The sequence below is a fragment of the Equus asinus genome, chromosome 2 (assembly GCF_041296235.1).
Source record: "Equus asinus isolate D_3611 breed Donkey chromosome 2, EquAss-T2T_v2, whole genome shotgun sequence".
Taxonomy (NCBI): Eukaryota; Metazoa; Chordata; class Mammalia; order Perissodactyla; family Equidae; genus Equus; species Equus asinus.
The window spans coordinates 106,125,332-106,142,989 of NC_091791.1; the positions used below are offsets into that span (position 1 = coordinate 106,125,332).

At 44.0% G+C, this 17,658-nt stretch overlaps 1 long non-coding RNA gene across 25 annotated transcripts in view; it reads left to right on the forward strand.

The window, feature by feature from the left end:
• LOC106832101 (uncharacterized) overlaps window positions 1–17,658 on the forward strand; it is a 225,347-nt gene that overhangs the window by 28,522 nt on the left and 179,167 nt on the right. The gene's annotated exons all lie outside the window — the stretch shown is intronic.

The window sequence follows — 17,658 nt, forward strand, 5'->3', positions numbered from 1 at the left end:
GGATGGGCCCACTCTCCTTCTGGCTATCGTGGGACTCATAGAGATGGGAGGCTGTAGAAAGTAGCGTTAAGACATCAGACGGACGGGGGTTCACATCCCAGCTCTCTCATCGCTAATCATGTCATCTTGAGCAAGTTATTAACTTCTCCGGGCCTCAGTTTCACCACGTGTAAACTGAGGATGTCAGCAGAACTAGCCTTAGAGGATTGTTTTGAGGAGGAGGTAAGCTGATGTATATACAGTGCTATAGTAGGTTGAATTGTGACCCTCCAAAGATATGTCCACCTGGAACCTCAGAATCTGACCTCGTTTGGAATAAAGATCTTTGCAGATGTAACTAAGTTAAGGATCTCAAGATGAGATCATCTTGGATTTAGGTCAGGCCTTAAATCCAATGGCAGTTTCCTTATAAGAGAAAGGCAGAGGGAGACGTGAGACACAGAGAGGAGATGCCGTATGAAGTTGGAGGTAGAGATTTGAGTGATGCAGCCACAAGTCAAGGAACGCCTGGAGCCACCAGAAGCTGGAAGAGGCAAGAGGAGGGATCCTTCGTAGAGCCTTTGGAGGGAGCTTGGCCCTGCTGACACCTGGATTTTGGATTCGTGGCCTCTGGAACTGTGAGACAGTGCATTTCTGTTGTGTTAAGCCACGAAGTGTAGTAATTTATCACAACAGCCCCAGGAAACTGATATAAGTGTTTAGTGTGGTATGTGACCCATTGTAGGTACCCCATCTGCATGGCCAGCTATTACTGCTGTTGTGGTGGCAGCGTGCTAAATTTGTCTCTTCACCTGTGCGTCTGTCAGCTACTCTTTCTCTCTCACCATGTTGTGAATTTCTCAAAAACACAGTGTGTTTGTTAACTTGTATTCTTGGTGCTTACCACAATGTCTGGCACATCGTGGATGCTTGAGAAATGTTTACCAAATGAATGAGTGATTTAGAACAAGGACACGCTGGCATTGATTCTGCCACCTGATGGGGACCATACTTTGGTCATTCCAGGATCGTACATCCTGAGATTTCCCTACTTGGCCACTGCCCCTTTGATGATTTGAATGTTCTAGCTCAGTATTAGTGAAGGCTGTGGTGCCCAGCGGCAGTGCAGTAACCAGCAGAAGTGGTGGGGTACCCACAGGTCTCTCAGTGATGGGTGGCCAGTGGACACAGCAGCTTGGGTCATCCATCGTTGCCTGGTGGAGAGGGCACTGCCCAGTGGAGAGGGGCTGGGACAAGAAAAGAGGTATCCGATGGTAGCTGACCAGACTGGTCAGTGTACAGGCTTGATAGGTGAGCATCCAGGGACCTGCGTCAGCAAGTGGCTTGCCCAGACCACATGGCGTCTTCACAGCATGATGCTGCTGCAGTACAGCACAGGGTCAGCAGGCTCTGGAGACCCACAGCCCAGCCTGGCACACTCCTGTCTGTTTCCTCAAGCCTGTAAAGATGGGGATAAAACCACCAATTTTGAGAATAGGAATTTGAGGTTTAGAGAGCTTGAGCGATCCGACAAAGGTTACTCAGGAAGTGTCAGAATTTGAATCCAGTTCTTGATCGTAATGTCTGGGTTCAGCAGGAGTCAGGGATAGAGGAGAGGGAAGGGAAAAGGGGGGAGGGAAAGACTGTGTGCATGTGTGAGTGAGGAATCTGGGTTTGAGCTGTCCCCTCCATGAAGAGAGATAGAAGGCTCATCTTTGGATCTACTTGAAAATGTGTCTCACTTTGTAGAAATTTGACTTACTTAAAAAGGCCCCCAAAGCTTGCGCTGGGAGGGACTGGTCTCCCAGCTGGTGATGTGAGAGTGTTCTGCCATATAAGGAGGCAGCTAGAGTCGGTGTCCCTGTGGCTGGAACTCTTGCTCATTGCTTCTGCTTCTACAGAGCCCACATTTGGGACAACTGTTAGCCCGAATGAGAGGACGAGCTAGAGGAACTCGATTATTAGTGGGAGTCTCTTTATGAGGATTTGGAAAACTGACACTGTGGCTGCAACACCAGCAACATTAGCACGTGGAGCCTTCGTTAGGCCGGGAGGGTCTCAGGCGCCACCCCAGACCTACTAATTAGGAAGCTGCATATTAACAAGATCTCCGGGTGATTCTATGCACATTCAATTTTGAGAAGTATTCTTACAAGGTGGTGGTTCTTGATCTTGCCTGCACATTACAGTCACTTGGGGAGCATTAAAAAATTCTTTAATTCCTGGCCGCACCCAGACCAAACAAATCAGATCTCTAGGGGGTGGCACCCAGACATTGGAGTTTATTAAAACTCTTCAGGTGATTTTGAGGTGCAGAAAATCAGTGCCTTAGGACAGAGGGTCTTAAAATTGGCTGCACATTAGACCCACATGGAGATCTTGTGCAACTTCCTAAAACTGAGCCAGCCCCAGACCAATTAAACCAGGGGGCCTGGGGACTGTCAGACACAGGCCTCTGATTTGTGGAGCTTCCCAGGTGAGCGCAGAGTGCAGCCAGGATGGAGATCCAGTGCTTCCGGGCTCAGCTCAGGGGTCTCTCCCTCTTGGAGGCCCCTCATAAAATGTCCTCTCTCCCAAGGATGCATCAGGCACCCATTCTCAGATTTCCCATGATGCCCTGTGCATGCCTGCACCATCTCTATCTAATAATCTATTATGTGTCTGTCTTCACCCACACGATTAGGCTGGGAGCTCCTGGAGAGTAAGAACTGCTTTATTTTTCTTTGCGTTCCTTGTGCTTCTCACAATGCCTGTCATAGAAAATGTACTTGAGAGGTTATTATTATTGTTTCTATTATTATTCCAATCCTGAAATTCTATGGTCAGAGCTGTGGTAAGGAAAGCTCACCCCAGAGCAGCGGATGTTCAAGAAGGAGCAAGTTCAGGCAGGAGGGTAACTAGGAGGCTGTTGCGATGGTCCAGATGGCAGGTGATGAATGACTGAATGAGGGTGGTGGCAAATGAGGACACAGGGAAGGGGCCCATTGGGAAGGGCATCATGAGGTAGAATCAGTAGGTGTGTTAGTTTGCTGGGCTCCCGTGACTAAAAAACAGAAATTTATTGTCTCACAGATCTGGAGGCTAGAATTCCGACATCAAGGAGTCTGCTATTCCGACATCAAGATGAAGGCTATCAGGAAGAATTTGTTCCATGCTTTTCTCCCAGCTTCTGGTGGTTTCCTGGCAATCTTTGGTGTTCCTTACCTTGTAGCACATCACGTGGTCCGGCTCTGCCTTCATCTTCACGTGGTGTTCTCCTCGTGTGTGTGTCTGTGTCCAAATTTCCCCTTTTTGTAAGGACAATAGTCACATTGGGTAGAGGGCTCTCACACTCCAGTAGGACCTCATCTTAACTAGTTATAGCTGCAACAACCCTATTTCCAAATAAGATCAAATTCTGAGATACTGGAGATATGATTTTGTGTGTGTAGGGGGTGGGCATGATTCAACTCCTAACAAGAGGTATAAAAATTCTTTTGTGAACCATGCCACGTGCAAGGACTTGAACTTCAGGAATTTTTCTTTCGTCCTTTTAGAGATAAACCAAAGTTTTGCTGTGAAATCAACACTCTAGTTTCTAAGCTTTGGGCAAAATCATAACTTATGCAAAGGAACTTCGGGGATGTTGACAAAACTGGAAAAACAGGTGTCTCTAGCTGAGTGGAGATCAATACGAGGCGAGAGGTGAGAGGAAGCTTGGGAAACTCAGGTGAACAATCCATAAATAATTGGTCTTGGTGGTTCTCTCACTTGCTGTCTGCTTTCACTGCCTTAATTCACTGCTGATGCTTTTGGCAGACTTAATGCCCTGAGATTTCACGAGTGAACATGCACAGGAGGACTGAGAAGCATAGAGATGATTAAAACATGTGCTTGCTCCTGCCACATCGTACAGGGCCGAGTCCCTTCCTTTCTCCCCTCCTTCCTTCGTTCCTTCCTTCCTTCCTCCCTTCCCTCCTTCCTTCCTTCATTCCTTCCTTCGTTCCTCCCTTCTTCCTCTACTTCCTTCCTCTTCTTTCTTTCTAGGCTCCATTGTTAGTGCCTGCCTTTGCTTGTTAATCATTCTTTTGTGATTTTTTTTGTAGCAGTTAAATGTAGTGGAGGTTTCGTAATTGGCTGCTGTAATTAGAAACACCTTTAGATTAGAAGGATGTTTCTCTTTTCTCGCTTTAAGAGCTGTTGCCTGTATTCCCTTAAAATCCTACACTTGGCTGGTGGGGGCTGGAGGCGGGTCACGGCTGCACATGATTCGTGGCAGAGGCGGCATTCTGCTAACAATGGCACCTTGCATCCTGCTTCGGAGTTCTTTCTCGCAGCACAAGCAGAACTGAAAAGCGTGGAGGGCTGTCCTTGCTCTTAGTATCTCCCAGATCTCCTGCAGGCCCCTCTGTGCACATTTCCATGCTGGAATCTGGACAGTGTTATCCCAGACAATTCAATTCCTGCCAGAAAGGGATTGTCTCCCCAAAGATTGTCTGTCTGCTTTTTTTCCTTTTTTGGGCCAAAGAGACTTTCAGGAAAAATATAGTTTATGTTCCAAATGGGAACACCTGTATCTCTTGTCAAAACAAAAGTTAAAAAAAAAACCCAAAAAATCCCAAAGCCAAAAACCTATGAATTGTCCTAAGATTTTCCATCTGCACCCCCACCCCCTAAATCCTTACAGACTTGAAATAAAACCCAAGTGAGACTCTCCAACTGGAAATAGTCACTGCATGATTTTATCCACCAGATCGGCCTGGAGGAAAAGGGAAGCTGTGTTTGCGATCCATTGTCACCAGAAGTTGAGCTTCTGGGAAGAAGCGAGAGAGTTTCAAGTTGTGGTTTGCTGTTCTGCTTTTTCACTCTTGACTTCTTTTCCTCCTGTACCTTTAATTCGATGGCTTTAAATTTTGGACCAATGAGGGGGCTGACTTCAAGGGACCAAGAGGAGTTTGAGATGCCCTTCCTGGGTTGGATCTGTAACTAGTAGCTGGAATTTGACACCCCTGAAAACAGTAAGAGTATATCCAGGGCCTCCCATCTCAGGCCCTGTGGTCTGTCTGGTGAGGACTTGGAAGTCCACATTCATTCCCAGAAGTACTGTGAACATCCAAAACAAGAAAATGTCTACCCCCCACCCCAACCCCGGATCCGCGGGGGCAACAGTGTTTGATGTGGTTCAGCTAAGGTATGACATTGATTGGGTCCTTTTTTTTTAAATTTAAAAAATTTTTGTGAGTTTGGTATTCTACTCCATGATATATCTATTTTGGTTTTAGGGGTAAAAATGACCTTTTCACCACCAGAGTTTTGATTAAAATCAATGCTCCCGTGCAGATGGTGCGTATGTCTCCCAAGACCTTGAAATAGGTGGGAGAGTGGAGCTGACAAAGAGCAGCTGACGAATATCAGCTGAGGGAATAAAACAAAAGAGTCTGAATTATTGGCAGATTTGAGCTGCATCATGGAAGGGGCTCAAGAACTTTCCGGCAGCCCTTGGGGTGATGGCTGCCTCAGATGCTCCCCTTCTGATGTCCAGTTTCCAGAGGACAGTTTTTGGTGGGGCTGCCCTGCCATGAACCCTGGGTGCCATAGACCCTCCTTCCACAGACATAGGAGATGGTTCTGTGACCACCTGGCTTCACAGTGGGGACTCAGCCTGCCTCGCTGTGGGTTTGCTTTGTCCTTCTTATGTCACTCTTGGAGTCTTGGAACAGCATTCTTGAAACTGAAGAACCCCCAGCTAATACCACTGAACAGGTAAGGCCAGACGCAGCATGCCCCTGATGCTAGCTTGTCAAGGAAACCTAGATGTCTGGTGTTGACGTAAGTCCTCTACGGGCAAATGGAGGATCGTCATGGACTTGGGAAGTGTAAGTTGCCCGTGTGTGCACTCCCTAAATCTCTTTCAATCCAGAAAGCTGGAATGAAAATACAGTCAACGTTGACTCCCCTCTCCTCTTCCCTCTGAGGTTTCCTTCCCCGCAGTAATGTGATGAGTTGGAGAGGGGGCGTCATCATGGACTCATGACACTTGGTTGACTTACTGGGGTCACTGTGAAACGAGAGGGAGAAAGGCATCTTGCCAGGAAATCTTGACCAAGCCACTCAATGCAATCCTTTTTTTCCCACAATTCAAACCTTCCTCATAGGAAGATAAACTACTTTGCAGACTCAGTTCCTCCTTCTTGCTTCCTCTATAATTCCTGCTTCTTCATGGTGACAAATTTCTCTTGCTGACTATGTTCTTTAACTTTTTCTCCCTCAGCCCACTTCATTCCTACCCAAAATATCACATAAAAGATATTTCTAAATGTGCATGTCTACCTCCAGTGCCCTTTAGAAGATCTTCTCACACATCGCATTTCACCTAAAATTTCCCTCTCATCTAAGTATAACGCAATTTCTCACTTCATCAGTCCTATCACTGACTGGTGTTGTGTGGAACTCTGAGAAAAGTGCTAAATGCCAGGAGCATGCGTTTTGTCATTGCCCAGACCCGGCTTCAGATCTGAGCTCTGCCACCACAGAGCTGTGGGACAAAAGCTCTTGGAGCCTCAGGTGCCGCATCAGAAAATGGAAGATGCTGGTCCTTCCTCATGGCAGTGTTGAAAGGATCAGGTAAAGATCATGGAGGCTGTTTCTGCTGTGTACAAAGTCCTAGGCAATTTGAGTTCTTCTATTTCCTTTGAAGGAACAAACTTGCTAAATGCCTAACACCCCCAAAAGTCTGTTTAGGTGTGGGCTAGAAACACATTGAAACCAATAGTGTAGGGACTCAGCACATTTTGCATAAGGATAAAATGCAAACCCATTGATTTATTTGCCAAAAACCCAGCTGAGATCACTGTTGTCGGACCCGAGTCTTTATAAAATAAATGAAGGACCTTATATTAAGTATTAACGAAAATATGTGATCCACATTTTAAAGCAAAAGGCCAGCTTGAATTAAATATCAAGATTCGATACATAATATTTGCATTGTTGTGCTCAGGGGTCCGACAGACCTTCATCTTACTTTAGTCAATATTTTCCTACGTCTATATTCTTCCCTTCTCACGTCCAGTCTTGGTTCTCTATCAAAGATCTTAGTAATAATATACCTAAGTTAGAAAATTGTTGTGAGGATTAAATGCGATAATGGCAGACACTTAGCGGCATATAGAAGTCATCAACAAATCTGGCTCTAATTATTTCTGCACCTTGTTGTAGAAGGTGACACAAGCAGAGGTAGAGAATGTTAAATGTATGTTAGATTCTGACTTACGTTGATTTCGTTAGATGAGCAGTCATCAACCATCAACTGAGAATGATTTTTTCCCCCCGAGAGATATTTGGCAATGCCTGGAGAATTTCATTGTCATCACCTGGGGTGGAGGGGGCACGAAGGAGAGGGGTGTGTGTGTGTGTGTGTGTTTGTGTGTCTGTGCACTGCTGGCATCTAGTTGGTAGAGGCCAGGGATGCTGTTAAACATCCTTCAATGAGCAGGACAGCCCTCGCAGAGAATTCTCTGGTCCAAATGTCAATAGTGCTGGGGTGAAGAAATCTGTCTTAGCTGGATCCTAATCCCGTTAGGCTCTGTGTATGAGGGGAAAGATCTTGCTTCTTCAGCAAATTAGACCAGTGATTACAAGTCCTAGGTTTTGCAAGTGTATCTACCCATGATCTCTCAAAAATATACAGAGCTTCACAAAAATGTCTTTAATCTCAGCATTTTTTATTACAACGATGACAGAGTGACTGTCTTTAGGCTTTAATAAAAAAACTTATTGCTGAAAAGTCTAACGTGTTTGCTGCACTAGAAGTCTATTTTAAAAAAAGTCTAATGTGAATAGAAAAATGATCAGTGGAGAGTATGATTTGTCTCTGACTATTTTTTAAGTGAAAAGTTATGGTCAAATGAGTCCTAGGAATAAAACTTATTTCCAACAAGATTATTCAAATTCCTCATATCTCTTCTAATCATTGGATTAAACAAACAAACAAAAATCTCATTTTGATTTAATCAGGTACGGGAATAAAACCCATAGCTGTCATCCTGTTCAGGGGATTGCAAATCTTTAATATCTAGCACCAATTAAGATTCTGTGTCTTAATCCTTTTGCCATACCTCCTTATGGTTCTGCACTTATTACTTTGCTGATCACTTAACCATGTTGGGCTTTAGTTTACTCATCAGAAAAATTAGGAGTCAGACAAACAAACTTCCTGGTTCCTCTTGGCACTGGGATTCTGAGATTTTCTGAAGAATCGTGGTGTGTATGTTTAGCTGGGTTTAGGGGAGACATATTTCGAGTGAGGTCACTATGTAGAGTCTTCTCAAGACATGAACATGCTCAGTGCCTGTGACCCCTAGGAGTTAGATCTCTGGAATTTGGAGACACCTCAAAGCTGTCAATTTCCCCTTTTGCTCTTCCCAAATATATGCCAAGTCCCCATGGATCTGCCTTCCTAAGCATCTTCTCTTTTCCTTGGTTCTCCCAGTACCTGGGCTGTGAATGAGTGGGGGACTGGGGCCCAGGTCCCTGCTTCTCTAGACTGGGAGGGCACCCAGGCCCCATCTTCATCCGATAGATCCTCATCCCAGGAGCTGAGGGTGGGTTTAGAGGCTTCGGCTGTCAGAGATGACTCCTGCCCTGTGCCCCTAGCTGAGCTTGGTTCTTCTGTGAAGGACAGAGATGGGTGGAGGGGGAGAGCCTCAACTGCATCTAACACTGGGTCCGGGAGAATTCAGAGAAGAGGGCTATGGCACATTGTTACGATAATTCCTCTGTGAACCACAACTCTTGATATCCATGCCCTGTGTGGTTTTCTCCCACATTGCTCTGGGCTAGGCCAAATGACTTGCCCTGGTCAACTGGACATTAGTAGATATAATACAAGCAGAAGTTCGATAATCTTTCATATTTGGGACTTGTTTTCTGAGACCATGCAAAGAGAGAAACCCAGGAAACAGACAGTGTCAACAGTCAGACATGTGAGTCCAGCCATTCTAGACCATTCTGCCCCAGCTGAGCCTCCAGATGACTGTAGATGTGAATGACCCCAGGAAAGACCACAAAAGAACAGCCCTGCTGAGCAGCCCAGATTGCCAATCCACAAAAATAGGAGCAATAATAAATGTTTTGGGTGGTTTGTTACAAGGAAATCAATAACTGATATTAGAGCTGATTGCTATTCAGCCATTTGCTCATGAGATCTGGAGGACTGGGAAAATCAGCTCAGGCCTCCGCTATCCTCTCCCCTGTCAGCTCCTCTTTATTTGCAAAGATTTATATGCTCTTCTTCTGTGCTCCTGGAATGCTCTGTGCCCATTGCTCATTATACTGCATTTGTTTGTTTGTTTGTTTGTTTCTCTCTTTGGCTTGAGCACCTCAAGGGCACGAGCTGTTTCATTTTCAGTGTAGTATTTCCAGGGCACAGAACAGAAACTTTCAGAAAGATGGTGGTCAATGGACAAATGGAACCATTTGTTCACATTATAGAAAACTTGTAGTGGCAGACAGAGCCTTGACTCTTGAAGCTTTCTCAATGGACCATCTTGCTATGCAGTGGATGGCCCACCAAGTCAAGCTGTGGATATTTTGGAGCAAGTCATGGTAATCGGAACTCTTTTAACTCTGATCCTCACCCAACTTCGATTCTGCCACAGTTTCTGCCAACTCTTGACTTTAAGTTCTTTGAACTTCTAGCCTGAGTTTGGCATTACAACTCAGGTCATGGCCCTCACCAACGACCTGCCATCTGACTCCTGCTCACACGGGACTTCCAGCAACAGGACGCTGGCTCTGTCCTCTGTCCCCACGCCATCCCATTCCCCATCCCTCTCGGTCCCCTGAGCTGTGTGATTTGGTGAGGAATTGTTTAGGGCAAAGTCCGCTGGTGGCTGTGTTAAGTGGCTTACCCAGGGGAAGAGCAGTGATGCAGGGCCAGAATCAAGGTGATGGCTACTGGGTGTTCCAGACTCAGTTCTCTTATTTTTCTTTAATAATTTTCTTTTATCCTTCTCTATCATGACAAAAAACTTAATCTTGTTGAGTTGCTTTGTTTGAATGGGAACCTGAGATAATATCAATGTGGAAGCAGATCTCAAAGTAAGGTTAAAACTAATAAATGGCCATAGGATTGTTCTAAGTTTTAGGTTGGAACTCCCCACTTTGGTATTTGTCTCTAAAGGAGGCAACGGTTTTGCATCCAACCAGGCTGAGAATGTCCAGGAGCTGATGGAATCCTTCTGGAACTTTGAGAGATGGGAATCTGGCTCCATTTATACTACCATCATCTATCATCATGGCTTTAGATTTTAAGTTTATAGAAATCTCAGGAATTACAGATCTCTCTGGATGCATTACAACTATGCATGTACAACTCTGCATAGGAAGACGGTAATTTACACACACACGCACACACACACACACGGACATAAAAAATAAATAATGTCAACAAAGTAAACCAAGCCAAACAAATGTGTTTTGTTTCCAACTTTGAAGTTCTTTCAATTTGAGGTTTGTAGAATTAAAAGGAAGACAGGATGTTTAAAATGTGAGCTTTCAAAGAAGAGTCTTGTCTTTTAAACCACCAACCGATTCTAATTTAAGGCCTGTTAGAATCTTAATTGTTCCATGGATCTTTAAGGAGACTGGATTTATTATTATTTATTTGAACTAGTGTTCAAAAGAGTTTTGCTGATTAAAATAACAATTTCCTCATATAAACTGGAACATTTACTAGCAACAGACAGCATTTATTGGCATTACTATGTGGTAGACACCGGTTAAACACTTCAACTGCATGGTTTCATTCCATATTCCCAATAACTTGAATAAGTAGATATTAATATCCTCTTGTTAGAGATAAGCAATTGGTCTGAGAGGGTAAGTAACTTACCTAAAGTCACTTAGAAAGTAGCAGCAGCTCTGGGGTTTGTAACCAACTTGAAGGAACTCAAAGCCCATTCTTTTGACTCCTATCAACTCCCCAAATTTCAGTTAACAGTCTTTGGAAAATGTATCCTATTGCAAGCGATAAATATGCAGTTTAAGAAATAGGCACCAGGGTTTTAGAATAACTGTAACTTTTAGATCTGTGCTTCTCTGTCCTCGTGTCAGGTCCATGAAATCATGCTGGTATGGCATCTGTGGCTGAGAAAGCCAGCCTTGACCCCAATTCCTGGGCTCTTCACCAGTACAGGGTGCTCCCTGGGAAGGGGCAGCCTGGGCAGAGATGTTACTTAGTTTCGCCTTTGAGTGGAAATGATGTTGGTAGTACCTGGGCTGAAGTGGTTAAGCAGCATGTGTGTCTTCCACCTACCTGGAGGAAGGTGACCCCACGGCAAGCTTGGAAAGTCTGCGTGGGAGCTGGCTGAGCCTCCTCTGCCTAGGTCCCTGAGCAGACCTCCCCGCTCCACTGCAACCAGGAGCAAATGCATTGAAGCGTTACGTGAGTGAGAACTATCTTATAATTGTTAAGCCATTGCAACTGGGGGTTTTCTTTGTCACAGTAGTTAACGTTACCCTAACAAAAAATATACCTTTCTTTGAGTTTCTTTTAGGAGGCAAAGGTACTAACTTTTAGGAGGCCAGGGTTCATTGCTAACCGAAATGAAGCTGATAGAACAGCTGGAAAGAGGGGTGGTGTGCCTCTTCACTTCCCCAAAGGGAATTTTCCACTTATCTAGTTAATAAGAGCTATGTGGGTGGCCAGACTTATTTTGAGATGAGAGGAGATGGAGAATGGGGCCGTTGGGGTTGGGGTGAGGCCTCAGTAGAGGGGAGGGAGGTCTGGATTCTTCTCTTTTCTCTGTGGCCCATTGAGCACATTTTCAATTATATGAGACTCTCAGGAGACAGGGAGAAGATATCCTTAGGTAAAGAGAAAAGGGAGCAAAAGTGGATGTCTTTAAAATGAAGGAGCAGAGCTTCGCTAAATGGTTGACTTTTCAAAGGGCTTTACCTTATGTGTGATCGCTCTGACCAGACAAAGGCCATTTGCCTTTCTGTTTTCAAAACTTTGGGTCTTCTTCTGTGAAGAAAAAGATTAAAAGCTCATGTTTTTCCCCCCTCTGTAACATCAACCTCACGTCACTTCCCTCATTAAGTAAGGATGAGCTTTTCTGGGCACTAAGGTGATTGAATATTGATTTGGTTAAAAATGGAGAACGGCTCTCTCTGCTTAAACACCACAGTTCATCCTCGCTCCGGCTCTCCACATGTTTCTATTACATTTTCCAAAAATCAATTGAATTAAAAATGCCGTGTATGGTTTATTGAATTTGATCTAAAGAATAAATACTAACAAGAAAAATTGTTTGGTCCTACAACCAAGCAAATAGATATTTGGATACCCAGTTTGGGGAGAAATAAAACTAATTGTTTAAACATCACTTAATGAGAACACTCTGTTTTGTGGGTGGAGCGGTGGGAAAGATCACATCTTCATTCAATAATGGAAAATATTGAGGATTGCTTAGAGCAGGCTGTGGAAGTAACTGCGTGAGATCTACATGTTTTTTGTGGGTGGCCATTACTCCTTGTAACAGTTAAGTTCCAACACCAGGTCTATTTCAGAGAATAATGGATAAACTACATAATCGAAGTCTATTTTCTGCTATATAGTTACTTGGTTAATGAAAATAGTACTTTCTCCATTGATCACAGAAATCTCTGAAATTTTGACTCATCTCGGGGAGAGAAAGTTCTTCTCTGATCTTAAGAGAGAGCAAAAGGAAGCCAGTCTTTCTCTTCCTAGACAAGAACAAGGAAGATGGCTGTAGGCAGCCATCTTTTCACCATGAGGGGAACCGGCCTTAACAGGAAGCCAGTAGTGTCAACAGCAGAGAGAACAATCCCCGGCAGCCAGTTTGTCAACTTTGACACGGTTGACATTTTAGGCCAGATAATTCTTTGCTGTGCAGTGTATCCTGTGCATTGCAGGATGCTCAGCAGCATCCTGGTCTCTATCCACTAGATGCCAGTAGCACCCCCAACCCCAGCCCCAGTCATGACAATCAAAAATGTCCCCAGACATTGCCAAGTATCTCCTGCATGGGCAGAATTGCTCTAAAGCAGGGCTGTCCAGTAGAAATATAATGTGAATCGCCTATGTAATTTTAAATGTTCTTGGAGTTACATTAAAAAAAAAGGATAGGTGAAATTAATTTAAATAATATATTTTATTTAACCTAATTCATCCAAAATATAATTTCAATATATAATAATATAAAGCTATCAATGACATTTTATATACTTTTTAGTCCCTGAAATCCAGTGAGTATTATCCACTTAAAACTTATTTGAGTTCTCACTAGCCACATTTTAAGTGCTCAGCAGCCAAATGCAGACAGCACAGTCCTGAAGCCACTGACACAAGAATTTGCCTTACCTTTGGACTTTTAGTTAATTGAGTCATTAAATTTTCTTTTTCTAAAAAAGGTCTATTTGGGTGAGATTTTCTGTTCCTCCTGGCTGAAAATATCCTAATGCAAGTTCATATGGCTCTTCCTGAGAATTAAAGTATTAGGAAAATTAAGATATCTTTGCGAGTATTTCTTCCTTGTTATGCAGGCATTGACCATTCATGGGTTTTAGTCTTGTGAGCTGTTAAGGAGTTGCTGGTGCTAAGGAATAGGGGCATCTACCTGCCTGCCTAGTGCTTGCAGGCTCATGAAGTCCAGGAGCCATACTTGCTTCTCTTTGTGTTTTCTTGAGTCCTTTGGTCTCAGACGTTATTGTCTGACTGCTAAGTCGTGGCTTGCCCCTTCTCCAGATGCAGTAGTTCCTTGCTTACGAGCCCCTGCCACGAGCCCAGCTCAGCACATTTCTGGGTGATAGGAATAGTGCAGACAAATGAGAGATGGGAATTCTCAAGTTTGAATGGGCAGACTCAAGCCACCTTTGTTGACTACAGCTGGGGATTCCAGTAAAGCCAGAGGGGGGAATTTTCGCAGAGTTGTCAAAATCAGAAACCAATAGAAATTTCATAAGGAAGTTGTTTCAGGAGATTTTGTTTTTTTCAGATGCAGTAGGCTGGCATGAGTAAAAACACTTTGGTTTTGAAACCCAGGGTTTTATTCTGAGAACAAGAAATGTTAGAAAAGTCACATAGTCTAGCCCCTCTGCCCATTTTACAGATGAGAAAACTAAAGTCTAGAGAGGTTACATGGCTTGCCCAAGTGTGTGCAGTGTTCGCAACAGATTCAGGACCATAACCTGTTCTCCTGGCTCATCAAGTGTTTCCCCCTCGAACTGCTGCCTCCTGTATTGACTTAGAGCTTATTCAAATAAATTCCATGCTCCCCCAGCTCATGAGGTATTTTCTTAAAATTAAACTTTTTCTTTTGAAAGGATTTTAGACATACATAGAAGTTTACAAAAATAGTAGTTCCATATCCATCACCCAGCTTCCCAGTGATAACATCTAACATAACTGTGGTCTAATCATTGAAACCAGGAAATTGACATGATATAACGCTAACCACAGATCTTACTCAGATTTCACCAGTTCTTACATGCACTTCTTTTTTTAGTTCAGTGTGCGTTCTATGAAATTTTACTAGATTTGTATAACCATCACCACAATCAGGATAGAGAACTGTTTGATCAACCCTCAGAAAACCTCTTTGACATCTTTATGGTCATAGCCTCCTCCTAATTTAAGTCCCTACACTAATCTGTTCCCCATCACTATCATTTCGCCCTTTTGAGAATGTTATATAAAGGAAAGGATACAGCAGACAACCTTCCGAGACTGGCTTCTTTCACGAGCGCAAGGCCCCAGAGTCGTCCAAGCTCTTGCATGTGTCCATAATCCGTGTCCTTTTATTGCTGGGTAGGATTCCACGGTGAGGATGTACCAGACTGTTTCACCAATGACCCATGGAAAGCCAGGTGGCTTGTTTTCAGTTTTTGGCACTCCCTACAAATAAGGTGCTATAGACATTCCAAATCCACTTTTAATCATTTTGCAATGCTGTAGGCTAGGTTTTAAAAATTGTTTTCCTGCCATAACTCTTAGTAACAGTCTTTATCCATATGGCAGGGACAAAAGAAAAAAAAAAACACAGGCTGCAAACTGTTGATTCCCCGATTTGGGACATGTTACTGAAATTCGATTGACTGTATGGGTCAGACATCTGACCAGTGAAGAAATTTATCATTCAGATCAGTGGCTCTTATAGACGGCTCCTGGTCCAGCAGCACCAATATCACCTGGCGACTGGTTAGAAATGTCAAATTTCAGGTCCCAGCCTGAAACTCTGGATTTGGCCGGCAATCTGTGCTTTAACTTTCTGAGTATGATTGATTAAGATAACAGCTGAAAGACTTCATGTTTTCACCATGGGGAGGCTGATATGCGTGGCCTGATTCCAGGGAATTCCCTCTGGGCTCCATGGACTGTGGTCTGAATCCTCCCCCTCCTTTTTGTTTGGCAGAGAGTACCTGGTGGGTCCAAATACGCTGGTATATTTTAGAGCAACCTGTGTTTTAAATGTTTCCGTTTCCCTATTCAGACAATGTGGGGAGAGTCACGTAACTTCAGAGGCACGATGGGGATGTGTCCATCAAAGGATGAAGCTCATGGAGAGGCCCATTTAGATCAGTGGGTATTTCTCATTTGAATAGATGTGCTCCTGAAACACAAAAGGCTCTTATGTAGATGGGTTTTAGAGCATTAGATGTGCCAGGTTTAGGAGATTTAACGAACCCTTTCTAGTCTTGGGCACAATTGAGAAGCAGGAAAAGCTGCCTTTGTTAGCTTGTCTTTTCTTTTGGGTTCTCCGGGTCCCCTGACCTCTTGTAGGATTCCTGTGAGCTTTCTGCTCCCTGGCTCCTGCCTTGCCTCACCTTTCCCAGAGCTTCGTCAAAACTTGCTCTTTTCTGTGCAAGTCGTTTGGGCTCTTTCCTCTGCCAGGTGACACTGGATTAATTAGACAAGTGAATCCCTCAATTTTGTTATAAATTTGGCAGGTTATCCTGAAGATGTGCTGTCACTCTGTTACATATCATCCCTACTTTACTTTAGGAATGAGGACATCACTGCATGACAGTAAATGGCAGGTGTTTCGGGCATGCTGCAGGAGGCAGATGGATGCTATTCTTCCCCTAGGAATTATTTAAAATAGCTCCAATTACTAGAGGGTGCCCATTGGTCAGGTTTCTCTTGTAAATAGCTCTTTTGGATGTCTAAGATTTGTGTGTGTGTGTGGAGTGGGGTGATCATGAATGGAGGGGAGGCATCTAGATGCTTTATGCAGAATATGAGGAGACTGTTCATCTTCAGGTGCAATGTTTGGGGGCAGTTGTCTATTTCAAGTTAAAGGGTAAAGGCTGAGGTCAAGCTAATCCCAATCATTCTGTTTCATTTTCCCTCCAGCACATTCTGTTCCATTTTAATCATCATTCCTTTTCAATTCATTCTGCTCTATTGAAGAGAAAATGCTCACAATTTAGCGGCACTCACAACTCTTCAGTCCTACTCAGGAAGGTTTGCCTCCAGGCCACCTGCAGGGCCTGAGGATGAGGAAAAGTGTAAGGACCAGCAGCGACTCAGGGGCCGGAAGCATCGAGGGATGAGGGTCAATGGTCCTGCCTTTATCCTGACTCCTGAACAAACTTTTTAAAAAGAGTCTTTGTCTGTTTGTGTGAATCCTGGCTCTGCCTTTGCCTCTTTCTCCAGAGCACAGAGAGAATAGAAGGGCGGCAAAGGATGGAGCTGTTTCGTGGGTCAGATTCTAATTTCCTTCTCTGAAGGCTGCCCTGAAATTCAAAGAAGCATTATTATTTCATCCAATTTAAAACTCTGCCTGGTGTTGAATGGACAAGCACCTAATTTCACCTTTGGAGGCAAATGGGAAGCTTTTTGTGTTGAAAGAAAGAAGAGGAGAAAAGAGGATTCTGGAGGATAATTGAATGGAAATCCCTTTAAGGTGCCAGAAAACTGCTTCCATCCCGAAGGGATGAAACGAGGTCAAAATATATTTGTTAAAAGTGTGGGGCATGAAAGCCTTAATTATTTCTTTAGAAAGTCATGTCTTTTAAAGACTTTAAACAAAAGCTTCAAGCAGGTAGAAGCTGGGAGAAATTGCCCATGGCTTTAGAAAAGATGGAGCCCAAAGGAAAGCAATTACTGGTGAACAATAGTATATTAACAGTGATTATTCTTCCAGATTGGGGGTTCCTGCATTGGGTTTGGGATGGGATCTAGTAAAAGATGGCCTGGTGGTCTGCCTGGGATGGGCCAGGGTCAGCCTGACAGCGCAGGCTGGGTGGGGGCTGGGCTTGCTGACTGAAGAGGAGAAGAAATAGTCCTTACTTCTTATATTCTAAGCAAGACGTATTTCTCTTGGAACAAAATGGTGAGCTGTGGTAGTGAATGCTCTCGGGATTTAGACAGATGCTTATTCTAATCTCCAATCCTTCAGTTACTAGCCTTGTGACCTTAGGCACATTCCTTTATCCTCATCTGCTCATTTGTAAAAAGGGGGAAAGTATCACCTAAAGATGGTGACAATGAAATTAGGTAACGCTGGATCCAGTGCATATAGATGCCCCCAGAGGTGTCAGTCCAGGGATCGCTCATCTCTCCTCTGCTTGGTTTACCTTCCTGGCAGGCGCCCCACAGTGCTGTAGGTTTTCGCCCTTGGACTTAGAGTGAGTCACTGACGAAGTGTGCCCCAGGCACCGACTCTGCACTCCCTT